The following is a 20,677-nucleotide window of genomic DNA, read 5'->3' as shown; positions in this document are numbered from 1 at the left end:
TGCCCTAAAGTTATTTATAAAAAAGTAAACGATAACATCAAATGAGGTACAAGAAGAAAGGAGGAGTGGCCCCTGGTTCTGGAAAGACTCAGTGAAACAGTATTCAGCAAAACCAGAACGGGGAAGTGGGAAGGGGTGGGTGGGAGGACAGGGGAAGAGAAGGGGGCTTGCGGGACTTTCGGGGAGTGGGGGGGGGCTAGAAAAGGGGAAATCATTTGAAATGTAAATAAATTATATCGAATAATAAAAAAAAAAAAGAAAAAAAAAGTAAACGATAAAAAGGATGTGAGAAGAAGTAGGCTCTGTAAAGTGCCACGCAGCTGGAAGGGATTCTGTATCACAGGCTGAGCAGCTAAACTGGCGAGGTAGGGTGTGCGGTGTGGGGAGTTGTCTGAGACAAGGAGAATGGTGTTCTTGTAAACTCATTCCCACATAAGAGGAGAACTCTTAAAAATTCATCTCAGCTTGCACATTACCATTCACCAAGGGAGATGTTTAAATTAAATGCAAACTCACATGAGTTTAAAATATACAAACACCCATGTTCAATCCAACACAGATCTTGATGACCTTCAGCTGCTCTTAATAATGACAAATAAACAAGTTAATAGGTGTGAAATGGTTTCTGCAAATTGGGAAAACACCAACGAAAATGTGCTATTATTATCAAATGTAGATCCTACTGTAATCCCTAATTTGGGATTCTTCAGTGAGTCTAGACTATTTGGAAGATAACGGCTTTTGACATTAAAGATGAGCATATATTGACACAGGGTAAATGACTTTGTTGGGGTTTCTTGAGGTCCACAGAAGATGCCAAGATCACCATGATGGGCTAAGGTGGGAAGGGGGCTTGTAGCTTTCCCACACCCACAGAAGGACAAAGACTTAATGTGGAAGCACAGAGAAAGTAAGCCAGGGCTGGAGAGGTGGCTCAGTAGGTAAAGTGTTGCCATGGAAGACAGGACCTGAGTTCAAATTCCCAGAAGCTGTGTAAAGTACGACACAATGTGGAAAAGCAAGACAGAGATAGAATCCCTGGAAGCTCACAGACCAACTAGCCTGCCTCCCTACTATAGACTAGAGTGTTCTTCCTTTTATTCCCATGTTTAGTTGTGCCTCATGTGATTCAGTAACTAGGTCGCAATCAAGAAGAGAGATACTATTGACAAATCATGAACAACAGAGCAGAAAGATGAGGTTTGGATCTAAACTGCTCTCAGAGCTTTGTGTTGAACTTTTGCTTCTCAAGGCAGTAGAATTCAGACACTGGGCAGCAGGGAGATGATTGGCACATGCAGGCTCCGGTCACATGAATGGGTTAATCCATCTATGAATTCATAGTTCATGGGGTCATGGAAAACTTTAGGAAGTGGGGCTCAGTTGGAGGATGTGGGTGCTTAGGGATGTGTCCTTCAGTGGGGTATTTGGGGTTTGTTTTTAGTTTGCTTGCTTTGTTTTTTTTTTAAGATTATTTATTTTATGTATAAGAGTGCTCAATTGTCATGTGTACCTACACACCAGAAGAGGGCATCAGATACCATTATAGATGATTATGAGCCACCATGTGATTGCTGGGAATTGAACTCAGGACCTCTGGAAGAGCAGACAGGGCTCTTAACCACTGAGCCATCTCTCCAGCCCTGTGTTTTTGTTTTGTGTTGTCTTTTTGTTTGGTTTTAGAGTCTTACTACATAGATCAGGCTGGCTTGGAACTTGCTACGTAGCCCAGCCTTTGAGCTTTAAAGAATATGCTTTCTACCTCCCTCCCCTCCCTCCCCCTCCCTCTCCCCCTCCTCTTACTTCCCTTCCTCACTCCCAGCTTCCGGACTGCCATGGACTGAGAACCTTGGCTCCATTAGAGCTCTTCACAATCAAACATGAACTGAAACTGATCCACAATAAATCTCTGCCCCTTTAAGTTGATTTTCTCAGATACATCATCACAGCAGTATAAAGCTGAAGAACAAACGAGAAAGGCCCAGGCCATTGGTGGCATTATTGAGCCACTGAAACTGTCTGAGGATCACTTTCCTTCAGACTTCTTTTGCCATGTGATTCAATAAACCAATTATTCAAGAGTCCTTCAGTTGGGCATGCACTTACTTGCTGTTGAACGCATCCTAACTAATTACTATAGACAATATTCTAGCATCTTTACTTGCCTAACAGACCAGCAAAAGTCTTTGTGCATCTTTTTGCTTCTGTCTGGATGCATTCTCTCTTAGAACTGCATGACAAGCACATTTCCATGAAGTCCTATCTGAAGTATCACTTCCCCTCCCCCCCCATGAAGTCTTTGTTTTGAACCCTGGAAATGGTGAACATACTTCATGAACCTATTTCATCTTGTGAATAACTTATTGTAAAATGTATTGTACTGAACTGGAAGTTATTAGTAGGTGTGTGAGCCCCACGAGGGCTGAGAGAGGATATGATTATTTTCTAAATGGATGTGCTCATTGCAATGCCTGTCACAAAGCTGAGCCTGAGTGTGTGGATGGTCCGACACATTAGCGAATGAGTGAGGAAATGAATGGTCCAAGAATGCCAACTAGAAGGGTATCCATAGGGCACTGAGTAGTACTTCTAAGTCCCTTTCACCCACTCCATCTTTACATCCTATAAGTAAAGCTCTGAAAGGACACACAGCTTTCTTACCATCACAACAGCCAGGGAGTGATGCGGCTACAACTTCATCCCATCTTTATCATTTTAAATGCATCCTCATTCTATCAGTTCTGCTACTGTAGAGCAGTGGTTCTCAACCTATGGGGCACAACCACTTTGGGGTCCCATATCAGATATCCTGCATATCAGATGTTTGCATTATGATCTGTATCAGAAGCAAAATTACAGTTTTGACACATCAATGAAAATAAGTTTATAGTTGGGGGTCATCACATCATGAGGAACTGTATTAAAGGGCTGCAGAGGTAGGAAGGCTGAGAACCACTCCTAGAGCAACCTGATGAATGTTGGTGCTGGTCAGATTTTGTTCAACTCAACACAAGACAAAGCTATCTGAGAGGAGGAAATCTCAACAGAGAAAAATGCCTCCGTCAGATTGCCTGCGGGCAGGTTCCTAGGGTATTTTCTTGATTACTGATTGATGGTGGAGGGTCTAGCTCACTAGCAGTGGTACCACCTCTGGGCTGGTATTTTGGGGTTCTATAAGAAAGCAGGCTGAGCAAACTAGGGGAAGCAAGCCAGTAAGAAACATTCCTCCATGGCCTCTGCATCAGCTCCTGCTTCCAGATTCTTTCCTGACCTGGCATCCCTTGATAGCTGTAACTTGTACACCAAATAATCCCTTTCCTCCCTAAATTGCTTCTGGCCATGGAGTTTTCTCACAGAAGTAGAAACTCTAAGACAAAGTCTAATGCTTCTCATCTATAATAAGGAAAATTATATTCTTCATGGCATTTTTGACAGTTTCATACAAGCACACGATTTATTTTGATTCCATTAATCACCTATCTTCTGTTATCCTTTTCTCTCTCTGAATTCCTTCTTCTCAACTAGTCTCTCATTGAATGCACCATTGAAGAAAATGATACCCCATCTCCCTGGAACTGTTAGTAGTTAATCGGTACTCGGGAAAGGGTGGGGGTTCATGGGCATTTTCTCTGTGCATGATGGAATGCTGAAGGGCCTAATCTTGGGAAGGTATCCATTGCTGCTGTGTGTTCACAATATCAATAGCTATGTAATATCTGATATGTAATGTCTGAATGGCAGAATTTCACGCCACTCCTTCAGTTCACTTGTTTCCTCTTCCTCTTCCATGGTGTTTTCTGGTGGTGGGGGTAGTATATGTCTCTCTCTCTCTCTCTCTCTCTCTCTCTCTGTGTGTGTGTGTGTGTGTGTGTGTGTGTACATGTTATAGATATGCCATTTAAGGCTCATCATTCAGTTGTCACTCATTCACATCACTTTGTCCAAATATAAGTCTATCGCCTTCTTTAAAAGATTCTCCGCCCTTGCCTTTTATTGTGTTTACTTACAGGAATATGGGTGAGGGGTTATTTACAGGAGCAGAAATGACTCAAAGACAGCTGCATTGCCCAAGTCCACCTCAGCACGGGTGAAACCTCACAAAGCTGGGAGCCTGGAGCACACTGCCCAGCCTGCAGGCAGCTCAACAGGTTGGAGAGTGTCCTTTCCAGGTGGCTCCGTTGGTCTAAACCTCTTCCAGGCAGCTGGTTTCTGCTTCCAGACAGCCGTTCTGATCTCAGAGTCTTCTTTGCACCTTTTGACCTTCAAGAGTCTCCTTTGCAACTCAGCTTGTCTGAGTCTGGGAAGCATAGATCCCCCTGAGAGTTTTCTTTACAGCCCAGCTTTTTAGCATCTGAAGGAGACACTCCGCTTTTATTGCTTACGCTGGTTGCTGGGAGGGAGTGGTTACAAGAGAATCTGATCAGTTTCAGGGACTTCCTGAAGCTATTTTGAGTTGTTTACCCTGCAAGTTGGAATGTTTCAGCCTTGGGGGAAACAGTCCTGGAGGAGAGTGGCACTAGTTTATGGGTATGAATATAAATATTTAGAAGGAAATTTGACAAAGTTTCCATTTAGGGAAACACTAGTAAGACTTGAGTCCAGACTTCTCCTGCCATACAGATTTTTGCACAGGATTATAGTACTGGATATGTATATTACTGTGCAGTGTAACTCCAGTCTGAAATCAAAGTATTTGGTTACTGTCATACAGTTGTGCTACTATTGCAACCGTGGGAATAGCCTACTGAGCAGGTCAGTATTGTAGCAAGTATGACCCAGAGCGGGTGAGACAACTAATGAACGTTCTCTCCCAGCAGTCTACACAGCACCTTCCATTACTGTCTGTGTTCTCTAACTAAAGTCACAGTGTCCTGGTCTCTGGCCTAGACATTTTGGTATGTTGGGTGGGCTGATGCGGTAAGTGGGGAGCAAGGGAACCACTCTATTGGGTGATCTGTTGCTCCAAAGATACCCCCCCCCTCTGAGTCTTGCTTCCCCTACCTCCATTTCCTCTGGGACCTGGTCCCACCTGTCGGGGTTTGTGATTCTCTGTGTGTGTCTGGCTCTGCTTCCCCCCAATATTATGGTAGTTCCATACAGGCATGAACTGTGATCTTTGGGGCAGTCTGTCTCACTTCCTCCTTGTAACTTGTGACAACACTTGGCATATAGCATTGGGCTGGTTAATACTGGTGCGGAGGAAGCCCTACCCAAACTGGGAATCAGACAAGACCTTTGATTTGGTGGTGTGTGTGGAGAGGCATTGAGGAGGTGACAGTGGCTCAAGTATGGGAGTAGCAATAGATGTGGGCCAGTCTTTGCTCACCCCCCTCTGTGTACTATGCCCTTTCTTGAGGGCAAGGGTGGAGTGGGTGTGGTGTCTAGGTGGGTATTCTGCTCTAGGAACATCTGCCAGGTTTGCCAAGCACCAAAAACTCAGTCTAGGGTGACTCATCTGTTAGGTTGGGATAGGTGGCAGTCTCTTAGGAGCTAGGAGTGTGTGCGCTCCATGTTCCCACAGCAGCAATTCTCTGACTCCCTTGATAAAAGCCAGTGAGCCCAGGCCATGGTGAATCCTGGGTGTAGAATGGAGCCTGTTTCACTGATGTGGCATGGCAATCTGCTGGGTGGGATTGGGAGGGGACAGGCCTAGTATTTGTTGTTGGAATGAGATCTCGTGGGTGTATGACAAAGGGCCAGACCTTGGCTTTCTGCCTCCTGTGTAGCAGGAGGCAGCTACAAGGTGCTTGACATTGGCAGTTGAAGTGAGTTCTTGGTCTGTGTCTCAGTTAGGGTTTCCATTGCTGTGAAGAGACACCATGACCAAGGCAACTCTTATACAAGACAGGCTTATAGGTTCAGAGGTTCAGTCCATTATCATCATGGCAGAAAGCATGGCAGCATCCAGGCAGACATGGTGCTGGAGAAGGAGCTGAGAGTTCTGCATCTGACTGCAGCCAGAAGAGACTGAGAGACTGTCTCTGACATATATATATATATGTATGTATGTATATATATATACATACATACATATATATATATATGTATATATCCTCAAAGCCCTCCCTGAAGTAGACACTTCTAGTTCTTTGAAAAATTATTTCAAATGATGTTTGCTGGGGCACACAGGTAAAGGATGTCTTGCTAAAGCAGACATGTGAGAGTATGTTTTCCTAAAGCAGACACAGGTGAAACGAAGTTTGGCTATAGCAGACATGTGAAAGGACTCAGGATAAAGAGGCATAAACATGACCCCACAGACAGTGGGAGAGGAGCAATGACACTGAACCTTGGTTTGGTTTGCTCCACTTTGCTATTCTTTGCTAAACAGGCTTGTATTGGTTCACCTTACAAAGCTTTGTGGAGCTCAACTTATGGTAGCGCAGTCATTGAGAGAAACTTGCCGAAGAACTGCTCGTGAGGTTCCTAAGGCAGCTTGCCACTTTTGCGTCTGCGGCCTCGCCTCAGGCCTGTTGGTGAGCCTGGCTGTTTCTTCAGGATTGAACCACAGCTGCCTGGTATCTGCTTGCTGAAAGGTCCGGACTGTAGCTGCTGGTTCATGCCTGGTGTCTGCATGCCTGCCTGCCTGCCTAGAGGACTGATATGCAGGTGCTGAATCATATTTGAACTGAACTGGTGCCTAAGATCAGACTTGCCCCCACCAAAGAGCTATTGCTGCACAGGTCCACTTCTCCCATATCCTAATAACTTTTCTTTTCCCTTCCCTCTGCTGGGTGGTGGGCTAGAGGAGAGGTTGAAGCCTTACTAAAAGTAGGTGGCAAAAATATTATGTCACAGTGACACACTTCCTCCAACAAGGCCACAGTGCCTAAGAGTAGCACTCCCTGTGGGCCAAGCATATTCACACAGCCACAGTCAGCATGGTGCTCCTACTGGCAGGGTGCTCTGGGGCAATGGGTGAGCACAGCCTTGCTAGTGCCCTAGGCTGTGAGGGTACAGTGGTATTTGTGTTTCAAGAATGCAATTTTCTGTTCCTTACCCCATCTTGGCAGCACACAAACTGAGGCACGGGTGTACCCATACCTTTCTCATCCTTTCTCTCCACCCTGCTGGGACTGCCTACCCTTCACCTCAACAATACTTTGCTGTATGAACATGACTCGTGTCATGCAAATCTAAGCAGTTAGCCTACTTTTATGAGGCTGGGCGGGGGGGGGGGGGAACCTCATAGCCACCCAGACTCATGTTTTCTTTCCATGGACTTGAGCGATACCTGAGGGAATGTGGGAGCCTGGTAGCCTGTGTGTTAGAACACCTCTGGTCATTTATCCTTCAAGAATTCCTTTTTCTGTTGCGGAAAATACTAAAAAAGAACGTTCCACCAACTGTCCCCGGCGTCGCCGAACCATGCTTCCATGATGTGCAGGCCAGGCAATGCAGAGCTGCAGAACTCACGCCTGGCTCAGGTCTCCTGCAACAGGCTACAGGTCCTGTAATCCGCCTGCCAACCGACTTCCCAGCCCACTCTCCAGTGTCTGGACCACTCTCCGGAGCTAGCCCTCCGTACCATCCGTCTCACTTGTCCTGCGAGTGACTACTTCCCTCTCTGTCACAATCCCCTGGAACTGGAAGGTCCCACACGCTAATAACTGACTAGATCTGCCATCCTCTCGATTAGATAACACAATATACAGTGACCCGGTAGAAGCACTACTCTTAATTTTAATTAGCCAATTAGATTTATGTATATTATACACACAATTACAAGATACCAATACAGTAATTCCAGAGCAAATTAAAAGTGATAAGGCTTTATCCCAATATTTCTAACCTTATGAAAACACACAGAAAAAAATGTCAGAAGCCATCCTGGTTCTCTGATCTGCCCCTCTCCTCTGAGACATCTGTGTCTCCCCAACTCCTAGCTCCTCCTCCCCTTCCCTGTCCAATCACAGGCCTTCCACTGCCCTAATATGATTGGAGATAGAAAATCTTGCAACATTTCTCCACTTTGTATTCTCCTGCTGATGTCCCTGCAACTATTTGCTTCCACAGAAAGGGGGAGTGGAAAGGCCGCCTGGAGGTGGACCTTTACTTTCCCTTTGTATGGATGTATGCAGAGGTGTCTTCTAGAGGACAAGGGGGCATTCTATCCCTGTTCTCCTTTAGAAAGGCTTGTCCTTTTAGAATGCAAAGAACACCTCCTGGATCCTTCCTGGATCTTGTCAACTGAAAGGACTTGGGCACTGGGAAGTCCTTGTGATATGAATCCTTTTGGTCATGTCAGTGGCTTCTGGACTGATTTCTATCTAACTGCAAATGGAAGCACAAGAACCAACCACAGCATCACTCAGTGATCAAGAGCATCCTGGAGACACAGCTAAAGCTCTCTGAACATTACCTTGTCTGTGAAAAGAGTTAAAATGTACATGTAATAAGGACCACTGTGAAATGCAGAGCTTTTGGGATTGGCAGTAACATGCTATATATGAACAATAGCTGTTAAGCTGAGAAATGTTTTAACACAGTAATAGGGACTAATATACTGTCTAGGTCCAGTTACCCACATTTAACAAATATTTCCCATATTTTCCTTAGCTATTGTTTTGCATTATTCCCATTTTCTCTCCTTCACCTTGATAGCTGTTTAGTAAATATCATTTTCTTGGCAGATGGACTAGGAACATTTTTCTATCTCTTTATCAAGTAATAGCATTTAGGAGGTCTGATCATGTTTGCATAACTATTAGCAGGGTATCTCCATACTATCATATTGGTTTTGTTCATTTTGTATTTGTCAAAAGTATTAGATTAGATTACCGTATGTAAATGTTTATTGTGCACACAAAAAAAACCAGTTCCTGAACCAGGAGGCTTTGAAGACAAAGTGGACAGAAGCATTCCATGATCAGCCCAGTAAGTTTTATAAAGCATAAAAGAGGATGTATTTTGACCTATATGCTCACATATTATACAGTAACATTCCTTGGGGCAAGTAGGACAAGGCACTATCATTGTAGTTGATTGTTTAATTTCAGTCAGGAACGCAATATTTAACCTTGTGCCATTTTGATTATGACTAGAGCTAAGCTTTGGGGGAAGTCGCAGTGACTTCACTTCAGATTATATGGTTATGGACAGCTAGCCTTGCACTATGGCTAAATTATGGTCTCCATGGTTACATTGAACATTTTCACCTAGTTTTTCCCTTCCATGCAGAGAAATCCAGTTTCACAATAAAATATGTGGCATCAAAACTCCATTGTAGGTGCTGGAGAGATGGCTCAGTGGTTAAGAGCACTGACTGCTCTTCCAGAGGTCCTGAGTTCAAATCCTGGGAACCACATGGTGGCTCAAAACCATCTGTAATGGGATCTGATGCCCTCTTCTGGTGTGTCTGAAGACAGCAACAGTGTACTCATATACATAAAATAAATAAATATTTTGAAAAAAAAAAGAAACTGTTGTATAACTACATTGGAGCATATTTCCTATACCAATGGACAGTTGGATTATTTAATATTTCCACTTGAAAATAATGATATGACAATGAAGCACTTCACACATATAAAAATTTTATATACAGATTTATTTTCTGAGATATACCTAGGATTGGCTATACTAGGTCTTAGAGTTATAGGTATTTTCAACCTCACTGAATGTCTTATACCCATTTCCTCTGAATTGAAACACTCCATTCAGGAGGGAGAGGGAGGGTTGTGCCTTAGGAAACTCCCCAAACCTTAGAGAACCTAAGAGGCTCAGAAGCTTGCAAGATTGCTAAGGTCTCTCCCTCTGCAGTCATGGGTCATATAGCAACAAGCAATTTCCAGAGCACAGCAGAGTAGTGAAGGTGCAGGGTGCTCCAGAGATGTGGTTTTGTGCTTTGTTGTCACCTGTGTCAGGGTGGGCTTTGGGGGGCTGCAGCTGCCTTTGAGTCACCCATGCTCCTATGACTAACCTCTCACCCACGCTCCTGTAAGCACACGTGGAGAGAATTGTGTTCTGCTCCATTACCGAGTGAATAGACCTTAATTCACATCTTCCCAGGAAAAGTCAGCCACACACCAAATATTTTCATAGTAGTCTTCAAAATGTTTCCACTAGCTTGTATCAAGACTAGTAGAAGTATGGGGACTTCTATTTCACTATATAATACTTGGCATTATCAAATATTTCAAAAAAAATTTAATGTAAAGGACATACATAATATTAAAGATATAGTTCATATGAGCTTTAATAAATTATAAATTCTGCCTCTCAAAGGCCTCATTCTGAAATTTTCACTCTCCAAATTTATAGTTTTTCCATTTCTTTAAGTCACATCTTTTGAGTATACATGTACACACACACACACACATTTAAACACCATCTATTTACCTCCTATGATTTCATTCATTGATACCTGCCCTCTACCTCTATTTCCCTTCGCCAGATATTCTCATCCTTTGGCACTGTGAGTGTCACAAAACCTCACCTCTGACAATGTGGTATAGTTGGTAAAGGGCTCTCACCGCTGGCAATGTGGTGTAGTTGGTAAAGGGCTTATTTAACACGCACAAAGACCTGGATTCAAGCCTCAGCACCACCTAAAGCCAGTGTGGCAGCACACACCTATGGTCCCACCTCTCCAGCAGAGGCAGGAGGATCAGGTGTCCAGGGTCATGCTTGGTTTCTTAGAGATTCGGAGGTCTGACTAGGCTACATGAGATCCTGTCTATGAATGAATGAATGAATGAATGAATGAATGAATGAATCTGACCTTTAGAGGATTGCTCCAGAGTGGCTGAAGGGATCCAGTTGAAGTTTGTCTCAACTTCTTTCTGCCTTCTCCCCTTTCTCTCCTTCGCTTTTGCCTGAAAACACTCCCTCAGCACATCCCAGGTAAAATCATTGTCTTTCCCCATGAAAACAGTAGAGTGTGTCTTGTCTATGCAAATTTTAAAGAAAATAATTAGGTCTGGGCTAGGCCTACATGCCCAGTGTCCTGTGTTCAAACCCCACTGGCAAACAAACCTGCCTCGGATTTAGTATTGCCTACCCTATGGTGATAATTCTAAATGATGTCAGTGAAAAGAAATCACTCTTTAAGCAATAAAAGCTTCTATTATTCTAAGATGTAAAGCCTTAGACACAACAATTGTTGCAGCCACTGCTGCCTTTTATTAATGTATCACACAAGTATCAAATTAGCAGGATTTGTTTTGATTTTCCTGAGAAGGGGCTCCCACTTGTCAGTCAGGCTGGCTGAAACTCAAGAATGTCACAAATAAAGTGTAGGTCCCTTCTCCTGGTTCAGATTACCATGTGTTTGTTAGTTATCCTTTCATGATAAACATGGTGTTGTACATGGAGGTCAATTTTAAGAATTCCATTTTGGCGCTGGAGAGATGGCTCAGTGGTTAAGAGCACTGACTGCTCTTCCAGAGGTCCTGAGTTCAATTCCCAGCAACCACATGGTGGTTCATAACCATCTGTAATGGGATCCAATGCCCTCTTCTGGTGTGTCTGAAAACAGCTGCAGTGTACTTACATATAATAATAAATAAATAAATCTTAAAAAAAAGTATTCTAATTTGTTTGTCAGCTTTCAATGAGCCGTTTCAACAGCATAGATCAGAAAGGTCTGAGCCCACTATAGACATAATTTGTGTTTCCAACTGCTTCACCTCCTACAGTTAATCCTAAGGTGCATTTGAAAAAGCTGTCAGATCACAATAACTATTAATAAAGTTCAACAATATAAAATGTTCATTGTTTCCTTCCCAGATATTACCAGGATTGCTAACAAAAATAATTCAAATAATTGTTTATATAGAGGAGAAGGTATAAAGAAATGATTCTCTCCTAGTTGCATAGGATAGTATATGCCTGCAATCCCAGCACTCATGAGGTAGAAGAAGGATGATACTGAGCTCAAGGCCAACCTGGGCTAAATAGAAAGACCCTGTCTGAGAAAAAAGTCTCACTTCTTTCTTATCCATGGCTGTTGTTTTGCCATTGTTTTTTTTTTTAAGACTAAGAGGCACCTATTTAACTACACAGGCTTTAAAATACACAGGCCTAATTAACATCAGGTTTTTCTGATGTAAGCCTTCATCATGTTTCCACTGTATGCATATGCAGAACTTTCCAGGTTTTTATAGAGCAACAGAATGCATCTGTGTGCTACAGCAAACCCTTTAGACTCAAAGACACAAATGGGTTGAAAGTAAAACAATATAAATATGTACACACTCTGAGCACTATTCAAACGTGCTCAGTGACTATAGCAACATCAGACAAAATAAATATGAGAAACTTTGCTACCAGTACTTGCTTAGTGGATGGCAGCTGTTCAACCTCTGATAAGCAGGCTATAATCCATATAACCACAGAGCTTAGGTAGTAAGGAAGGGACTAGTCAGGAGGATTAGATCATCCTAGGAAGGAGAAATAGAATGGATAGTTCTGGATGGATGGATGGGGGTGGAGCTGGAATGTGAGCATCAGTCAGGAGGAGAAGGTGAGGGAGACAATATGGGAAGGAGCAGCTAAAAGGGCCATTTGAGGGGTCAAATGGAAATCTAATACAGAAGATTCCGTGTGTGTGTGTGTGTGTGTGTGTGTGTGTGTGTGTGTGTGTGTGTGTGTGTGTGAATGTATGTATTCAAATGAGAGAAGAAAAGAGAGTTTATTTGGGTGGATGGGGAGGTGGGGAGGGTCTAGGAGAAGTTGGGGGAGGGGGACCATAATCAGAGTATGTATGTATTTAAAAATCTATTTTCAATTAAAAAATAAGTAAAAGTATTTTATCTGGTTCATCAAGAACAATATAACTATTATAAACACTTATATTCCTGACAATTCCCAAAATATACGAAACCAAAATTTCATAATTGAAAAGATAGACAATTTAACAATAAGTTTGCAGATTCCGATACCCCATTATTTTTATTGTGGATGTAACAACTAAATAGAAGCTTAATAAGAAAAGCTGAATAATACTATATTTCTATTATACATCTATAGATTATTTCTTACAACTCAAGCAGGATATCTACTTACATCAGTTGAACTTGGACTATTGACCAGAGTAGACTGAAATGTAAGGACAGTTTTCAAAATCTCAACAAATTTAAAAGCCTGAAAAATCATATAAAATATCTTCAGTGATGAAAATGGAATGATATTAGTAATTACTGCATACAAATTGGGTAGCACAATACTATTTTCTATTTTATTATTATTGAGGGGATGAGGGCACTCATGTGCCACAACACATATGTGGAGGTTAGAGGACAACCTTCAGGACATTAATAGCTGTCTGACAGAACTGAAAATCATGAAATGCAAATACTATGAATAACTGTAATACATGTATATTAAGTAACTTAGCTAAATTAGACAGATTTCCAAAATTACATAACTACCAAAAAGATCTGAAAAACAAAAAGGAAATATGAATAAGCCACAAGTAAGGCAATTTTAAAAATTATTCGGAAATGTTCTACAAAGAAAATCCCAGGGCCAAAATGGTTTCAATAATGAATTCTATCAAATATTAGCACCAATCTTTAACAGGGGTTTCCAAGCAAATAAAAGAAGAAAGAATAAGGTGCTTATTATCCAGCTACAAATAGCAGAAAATGACATCACAGGAAAAAACACCCAATACCAATGTATCTTAAGAATACAGACATAAAAATCTTCAATCAATACTAACATACTGGGTCAGTAACATAAAAAGACTTATTAACCATGAGAGAGTGTACTATCCCAGGATGCAAGGTTGATTCGAAATTAAAAAAAAAAGTCATTGATACCATGATAGAACATAAAACACCTAATTGACTCCAATTATAAAATCCCCTTTATTACTTTTTCACAGGTCCACCAAACTAAGAATAGAAGGGAGCTTCTTCAATCTGTTAGAAGATTTCTATGAATTATCTAACAGAAAAATTTTTCCTATGACAAAAGACAAAATATGTTTTCAACATTTCTATAGGAAAAAGAAGTGAAAGAAATCCAGATAAAAAGAATGAGAATGCATAACTATTTGCAGATGATATTAGATTGTGTGTAGAAAGTATCAGGAACAGAATGTGGTAGTACATATCTGTAATCTCAGAATTCAGGGGATGAGGCAGAAGGATCATACATTTGAGGCCACCCTGGTCTACATATTAAGATCCTGTATTAGGAAAAAAAAAAAGATAGGAAAAGAAACTGTGGTAAATCCACAAAGATCTCTGTGAGAAAAATCAAACAAAAACAAGGTCGGTAATGTTGCAATACTGAAAACCAAAATGCAAAATAAGTTTTACTTCCATTAATTAGAAATGGATAGTTTCAAAATTAAATAAAGAAATATTACATTTGAATTACCTTCAATCTTTAACATTTAAGATTTAATTTTTAAACCAGGCATTTTATCACACACCTTTAGTTCAAGCAATACAAAAGCAGAGGTAAGCAGATCTCTGTGGGTTCTGGGGCCAGCGTGGTCTACACAATGAATTCCAGGATAGCTATAGCTACACAGTGAGATGTTGTCTTAAAAAAATCTATATTTAAAACAAGGGCAACCAAATAACCCTATTAAAAATGGGGTACAGAGATAAACAAATAATTCTCACCTGAAGAACTTCAGATGGTGGAGAAACATCTTAAAAAATGCTCAGCTTCATTAGTCATTAGGGAAATGCAAATCAAAACAACCCTGAGATTTCACCTTACACCAGTCAGAATGGCTAAGATTAAAAATTCAGGAGATAGCAGGTGTTGGAGAGGGTGTGGAGAAAGAGGAACTCTCCTCCACTGCTGGTGGGGTTGCAAATTGGTACAACCACTCTGGAAATCAGTATGGCGGTTCCTCAGAAAACTGGGCACCTCATTTCCAGAAGATCCTGCTATACCACTCCTGGGCATATACCCAGAGGATTCCCCAGCATGTAATAAGGATACATGCTCCACTATGTTCATAGCAGCCCTATGTATAATAGCCAGAAGCTGGAAAGAACCCAGATGTCCCTCAACGGAGGAATGGATACAAAAAATGTGGTATATATACACAATGGAGTACTATTCAGCCATTAGAAACAATGAATTCATGAAATTCTTAGGCAAATGGATGGAGCTGGAGAACATCATACTAAGTGAGGTAACCCAGACTCAAAAGATGAATCATGGTATGCACTCACTAATAAGTGGATATTAACCTAGAAAATTGGAATACCCAAAACATAATCCACACATCAAATGATGTACAAGAAGAACGGAGGAGTGGCCCCTGGTTCTGGAAAGACTCAGTGTAGCAGTATAGGGCAAAACCAGAACAGGGAAGTGGGAAAGGGTGGGTGGGAGGGGGAGGGAAGGGGGCTTATGGGACTTTCGGGGAATGGGGGGCCAGAAAAGGGGAGATCATTTGAAATGTAAATTAAAATGTATCAAATAAAAAAAAGCAAGGGCAATGTGCGGTGGTGGCACACACCTTTAATCCTCCCACTTGGGAGGCAGAGGCAGGTGTATTTCTGAGTTCAAGGCCAACCTGGTCTACAGAGTGAGTTCCAGAACAGCCAGGACTACACAGAGAAACCCTGTCTCGAAAAAAAAAAAAAAAAAAAAAAAAAAAAAAAGCTAGAGAGATGGCTCAGCGATTAGGAGTACTGACTGCTCTTCCCAAGGTCCTGAGTTCAATTCCCAGCAACCACATAGTGGCTCACAACCATCTGTAATGAGATCTGATCTCACAACCATCTGTAGTGAGACAACTACAGTGTATCCATATACATAAAATAATTAAGTAAATAATAAATAAGTAAAACAAGGGCAAGATTTATGTCTCAAATAAAGCAAAATATCATTCAAAGAAATTAGATGCTTAATACATTAAAAAAAAAAATCCTAGGTGCCTAGGCTCTTAGACTGAATGTTAAGATGGCAATATTCCACACTGATTTACAGATTAACATTATCCTCATTAAAATTGCAGCTAATGTTTTTGCAGAAGTTAACGAACTGATTCTAAAATTCATATGAAAATGAAAGAGCCTCAGAACAGACCAAACAGCCTTAGAAATTTAACTTTCTAATTTTGACATTTTCTGTAATGTAAGGTTCCTGAGGGCACAGCTCAGTGGCAGAGAACGTGTGTATCTTGAACGGGGCCCTGGGCTCAGTGCTCAACACCAAAAGACTAATATAGGCTTAGAGCAATGGAATAGAGTCAAGAACTAGGAATGCAGTCTTCCATTTAAGGTCAGTTGATTTTAGACAACTGTGACTGTGTGATTAAACAAGGGAAAGAAAAATTTGGTCCACAAATGTTCTGGCCCACATGCACTAGAATTAAGATCACCTCACATATACACAAGAATTTAATGCAAAGTAGTCCAAAGATGTCCAAGCCAAACATATAAAACTCTGAGAAGAATACATAGGTAAAACTTTACTTTCTTTCATTCAAGCACTGGCTTCTAATACATGATATCAAAGCACGAGCCATGGCATAAAAATAATGAATTGGGCTTCACCAAAACTAAAAATGGGTGCATCAAAGAATGCTATCAATACAGTGACATGGAAGCTCACAGGATGGCAGAAAATATTTATCTTATATCTCTGATAGGGACCCTGTACACAGAATATTTAAAGAAATTTAACAACAAAAGAAAAAAATAACCTAGTATGAAAATGGGCAAAGGATTTTTTTTTTTTTGGTTTTTTAAGACAGGGTTTCTCTGTATGGCCCTGGTTGTCCAGGAACTCACTCTGTAGACCAGGCTGGCCTTGAATTCAGAAATCCACCTGCCTCTGCCTCCCAAGTGCTGGGATTACAGGCATGCACCACCACGCCCGGCTCATTTTTTTCTAATTATTTATTATTATATGTAAGTACACTGTAGCTGTCTTCAGATGCACCAGAAGAGGGCGTCAGATCTCTTTACAGATGGTTGTGAGCCACCATGTGGGTGCTGGGATTTGAACTCAGGACCTTTGGAAGAGTAGTCAGTGCTCTTAAACTCTGAGCCATCTCTCCAGCCCAGAGAAAGGATTTAAATGGGCATTTCTCCAAAGAAGGTATCTGAATAAATGGCCAATTAACATAGAAAGATGTTCAACATTAGCAGTTCTTAGGGAGGTATAAATCAGAGCAGAGAACACGTCACATCTATGAGAGTTGTGGGCATGAAAAGATAGCCAATGAGGAAAGGTGGCAAAGGTGTGGAAAAAATAGAATCCTTATCTGGTGATGAAGTAGTTCCAGGTTAATGAAATTAGTTCCTTGTATCACACTATGTATGAAAACCAACTTGAAACTGAGTAAAGACTTGAACACAAGTCCTGAAACTATAAAAACCACTAGAGGAAAATATGGGTTTGTTTTGTGATTAGACTTTTCCTGGGAATACACAATACATACTCACCCCAGATAAGGAGCCCATGCCTGACCAAAGTATGGAGACCACAAAAGTCCAACTTGGTGAACCAAGGAGTTTTACTGTAGTTACTTACAGGAATGTGGGTGAGAGGTCACTCACAGGACCAAAATGACTGAAAGACAGCTGCATCGCCAAAGCCCATCTCAGTATGGATGAGTACTCACCAAGGCTGGAACCCCTCCGGCATGCTGCGCGGCTTGCAGGCAGCTCAACATATTGGAGAGTGTCTTCCCAGGTGGCTCTAAACCTCTTCCATGCAGTTCAGCCTGTTTGGGTTGCTTTGCTACTCTGACTCTTCTTTACAGCTTGGTTTGTCTGAGTCTGGCTGTTAGATGTCTTCATTGTTTACTCTTGGGAGGGAGGATCCTAGTGAATCTGCTCAGTTTCACTGACTTCCTGAAGTTGTTTGAGTTGTTTACCTTCTGTTTTAAGGAGCTTCCTTCGGAAGTCTTGGCAAAGATCTACACATAAAATCAGACACACTGACGCTTATAGAGGAGAAAGTGGGGACAAACCTTGAACACATGGGCACAGGGGAAAAGTTTCTGAACAGAACACCAATGGCTTATGCTCTAAGAACAAGAATCAACAAATGGGACCTCATAAAACTGCAAAGCTTCTGTAAGGCAAAGGACACTGTAAATAGAACAAAATGACAACCAACAAATTGGGAAAAGATCTTTACTAACCCTACATCCAATAGAGGGCTAATATCTAACGTATACAAAGAACTCAAGAAGTTAGTCTCCAGAGACTCAACTAACCCTATTAAAAATGGGGTACAGAGCTAAACAGGGAATTCTCAACTGAAGAAACTCAAATGGATCTAAAGCACCTAAAGAAATGTTCAGCATCCTTAGTTATCAGGCAAATGCAAATCAAAACAACCTTATACCAGTCAGAATGGCTAAGATGAAAAACTCAGGGGACAGCAGATGCTGGAGAGGATGTGGGGAAAGAGGAACACTTCTCCATTGTTGGTGGGATTGCAAGCTGGTAAAACCACTCTGGAAATCAGTTTGGCGGTTCCTCAGAAAATTAGACATAGTACTACTACCTGTGGACCCAGCTATACCACTCCTGGGCATATACCCAGAAGGTGCTCCTACATGTAATAAGGACACATGCTCTACTATGTTTATAGCTGCCATATTTATAATAGCCAGAATATGGAAATAACCCAGATATCCCTCAACAGAGGAATGGATACAGAAAATGTGATATATATGCACAATGGACTATTATTCAGCCATTAGAAACAATGAATTCATGAAATTCTTGGGCAAATGGATGGAACTAGAAAGTGTCATCCTGAGCAAGGTAACCCAGTCACAAAAGAACACACATGGTATGCACTAATAAGTGGATACTAGTCCAAAAGCTCAAAATAAACAAGTTACAATTCACCCAGCACAGGAAGCTCAAGAAGAAGGAGGTCTTAACTGAGGGTGCTATGGTTCCTCTGAGAAAGGGAACATAATACTCACAGGAGCAATAAGGGAGGCAATGTGTGGAGCAGAGTCAGAAGTAAAGGCTATCTAGTGACTGCCCTATCTGGGGATTCATCCTATAAACAGTCACCAAACCCCAACACTACGACAAGAAGCATGTACCAAAAGGAGCATGCCATGGCTGTCTCCAGAGGGGCCCTGCCAGAGCCCTACAAATACAGAGGCAGAAACTAGCAACCAACTATTGGACTGGGCATGGGGTTCGTAACGGAGGATCTGGAGGGTGGTCCGGAGGATCTGAAGGGGCTTACAGCCCTATGGGAAGAAAAATGACTTCAGATACCCAGACCCCCAAGACTCCCAGGGACTGAACCATCCACCAAGGGGTATACATGGTTCCAGGCAAAAATGTGGCAGAGGAAGGCCTTGTTGGGCATCAGTGGGAGGAGTGGTCTTTGGTCAGGTAAAGGCTCAACAGAGGACCCAACAAAGGGAAACGGATGGGGGGTGAGGTGGGAGTGTGTCCGGTAGAGGGGCATATACATGGAGGCAGGGGGGTGGGAGGAGGGGTAGGGAATCTTTGGGGAGGGGGGCTTTTGGGAGGGGGAAATTGGGAAAGGTTTTTATCATTGGCAATGTAAATGAAGAAGATACTCAATTTTAAAAAAAGAAGCTTCCTTCGGGATAAAATATTTCAATCAGGGAGGAAACTTCTACTTAAAACAGGAGGAAAGCACTATGAAGTTGGTTTAGACACTGATATTTTTATATTTCATAAAGCACAGGCAATAGAAACAAACATAGATTACATCAAATAAAAACTTCTTTAGAGCAAAGGAAACAAACAATGGAGTGAAGAGACAACCTATAGATTGGGAGAATTTATTCACAATCCATTCATCTGATAAAGGGTTAATATCAAAAATACACAGCAACATTATCTACCACGGAGATTCAAAGTGAAATGACAATTATATATCTCACTTTTGCTAGAATGGTCATCCTCTAAATAACTAAGAGTTAAGTTAGAGCCCAGTGTAAGGCCCAGCACACACTTGGAAGGTTTTGACAAGAGCATTGTGAGTTCAAGATTAGCTTATGCTACAGGGTGAGATCCTGTGTAAAAACACACACCCACAAATGCTGATGAGATGTGGAGAACATTGACCTCGCACATGTGTGTGTGAGAGAGAAAGAGAGGCAGAGAGAAAGGGGTTATATCCTGGCACATGGGTCATGGTGTGGACTCAGTTCCCTCTATCTTTTATGTGGGTTCCAAGGATATTAAACACAAGTTGTCAGGTTTGTATGCCAAGCACCTTTAACCCCAAAAGCACCTCATTAGCCCCATCTCGGATGCCTTTGATGTGACTGTACATTAGAACTAACTGTCTTAATAAAACCAGCATGGAAGAATTCACAAAATTAAAAGTAGAACTAACCATACAACCCAGCGACCTCGCTATTGGGTATTATGTTCAAAGAGTACATAAAATGTCTGTATCAAATAGAGAGCTGGATTCTATGTTGATTGGAATTTATTCTCAATTGAAATACAGAATCAACTTGTTTATCTATCAACAGGCCAATTTAAAATAGGATATTCTTTCTTTTTGATACTTTACCATTCCTTTTTACTTATGTGTGTGTGTGTGTGGGGGGGGGGTATTTTGCTTTTGTGCATGTCTGTGCACTACTTGCATTCCTGATGCCCAAGGAGGCACTGGATATCCTGGAACTGGAGTTGTACATGGTTGTGTACCACCAAGAGGGCCCCCTTACAAACAATTAGTTCTTTTTTGTTTGTTTGTTTTTTGTTTTTTGTTTTGGATTTAGTTT

The sequence above is a fragment of the Apodemus sylvaticus genome, chromosome X (assembly GCF_947179515.1).
Source record: "Apodemus sylvaticus chromosome X, mApoSyl1.1, whole genome shotgun sequence".
Classification (NCBI taxonomy): domain Eukaryota; kingdom Metazoa; phylum Chordata; class Mammalia; order Rodentia; family Muridae; genus Apodemus; species Apodemus sylvaticus.
The sequence above is the reverse complement of the archived record's forward strand: the minus strand, read 5'-3'. Positions refer to the sequence as shown.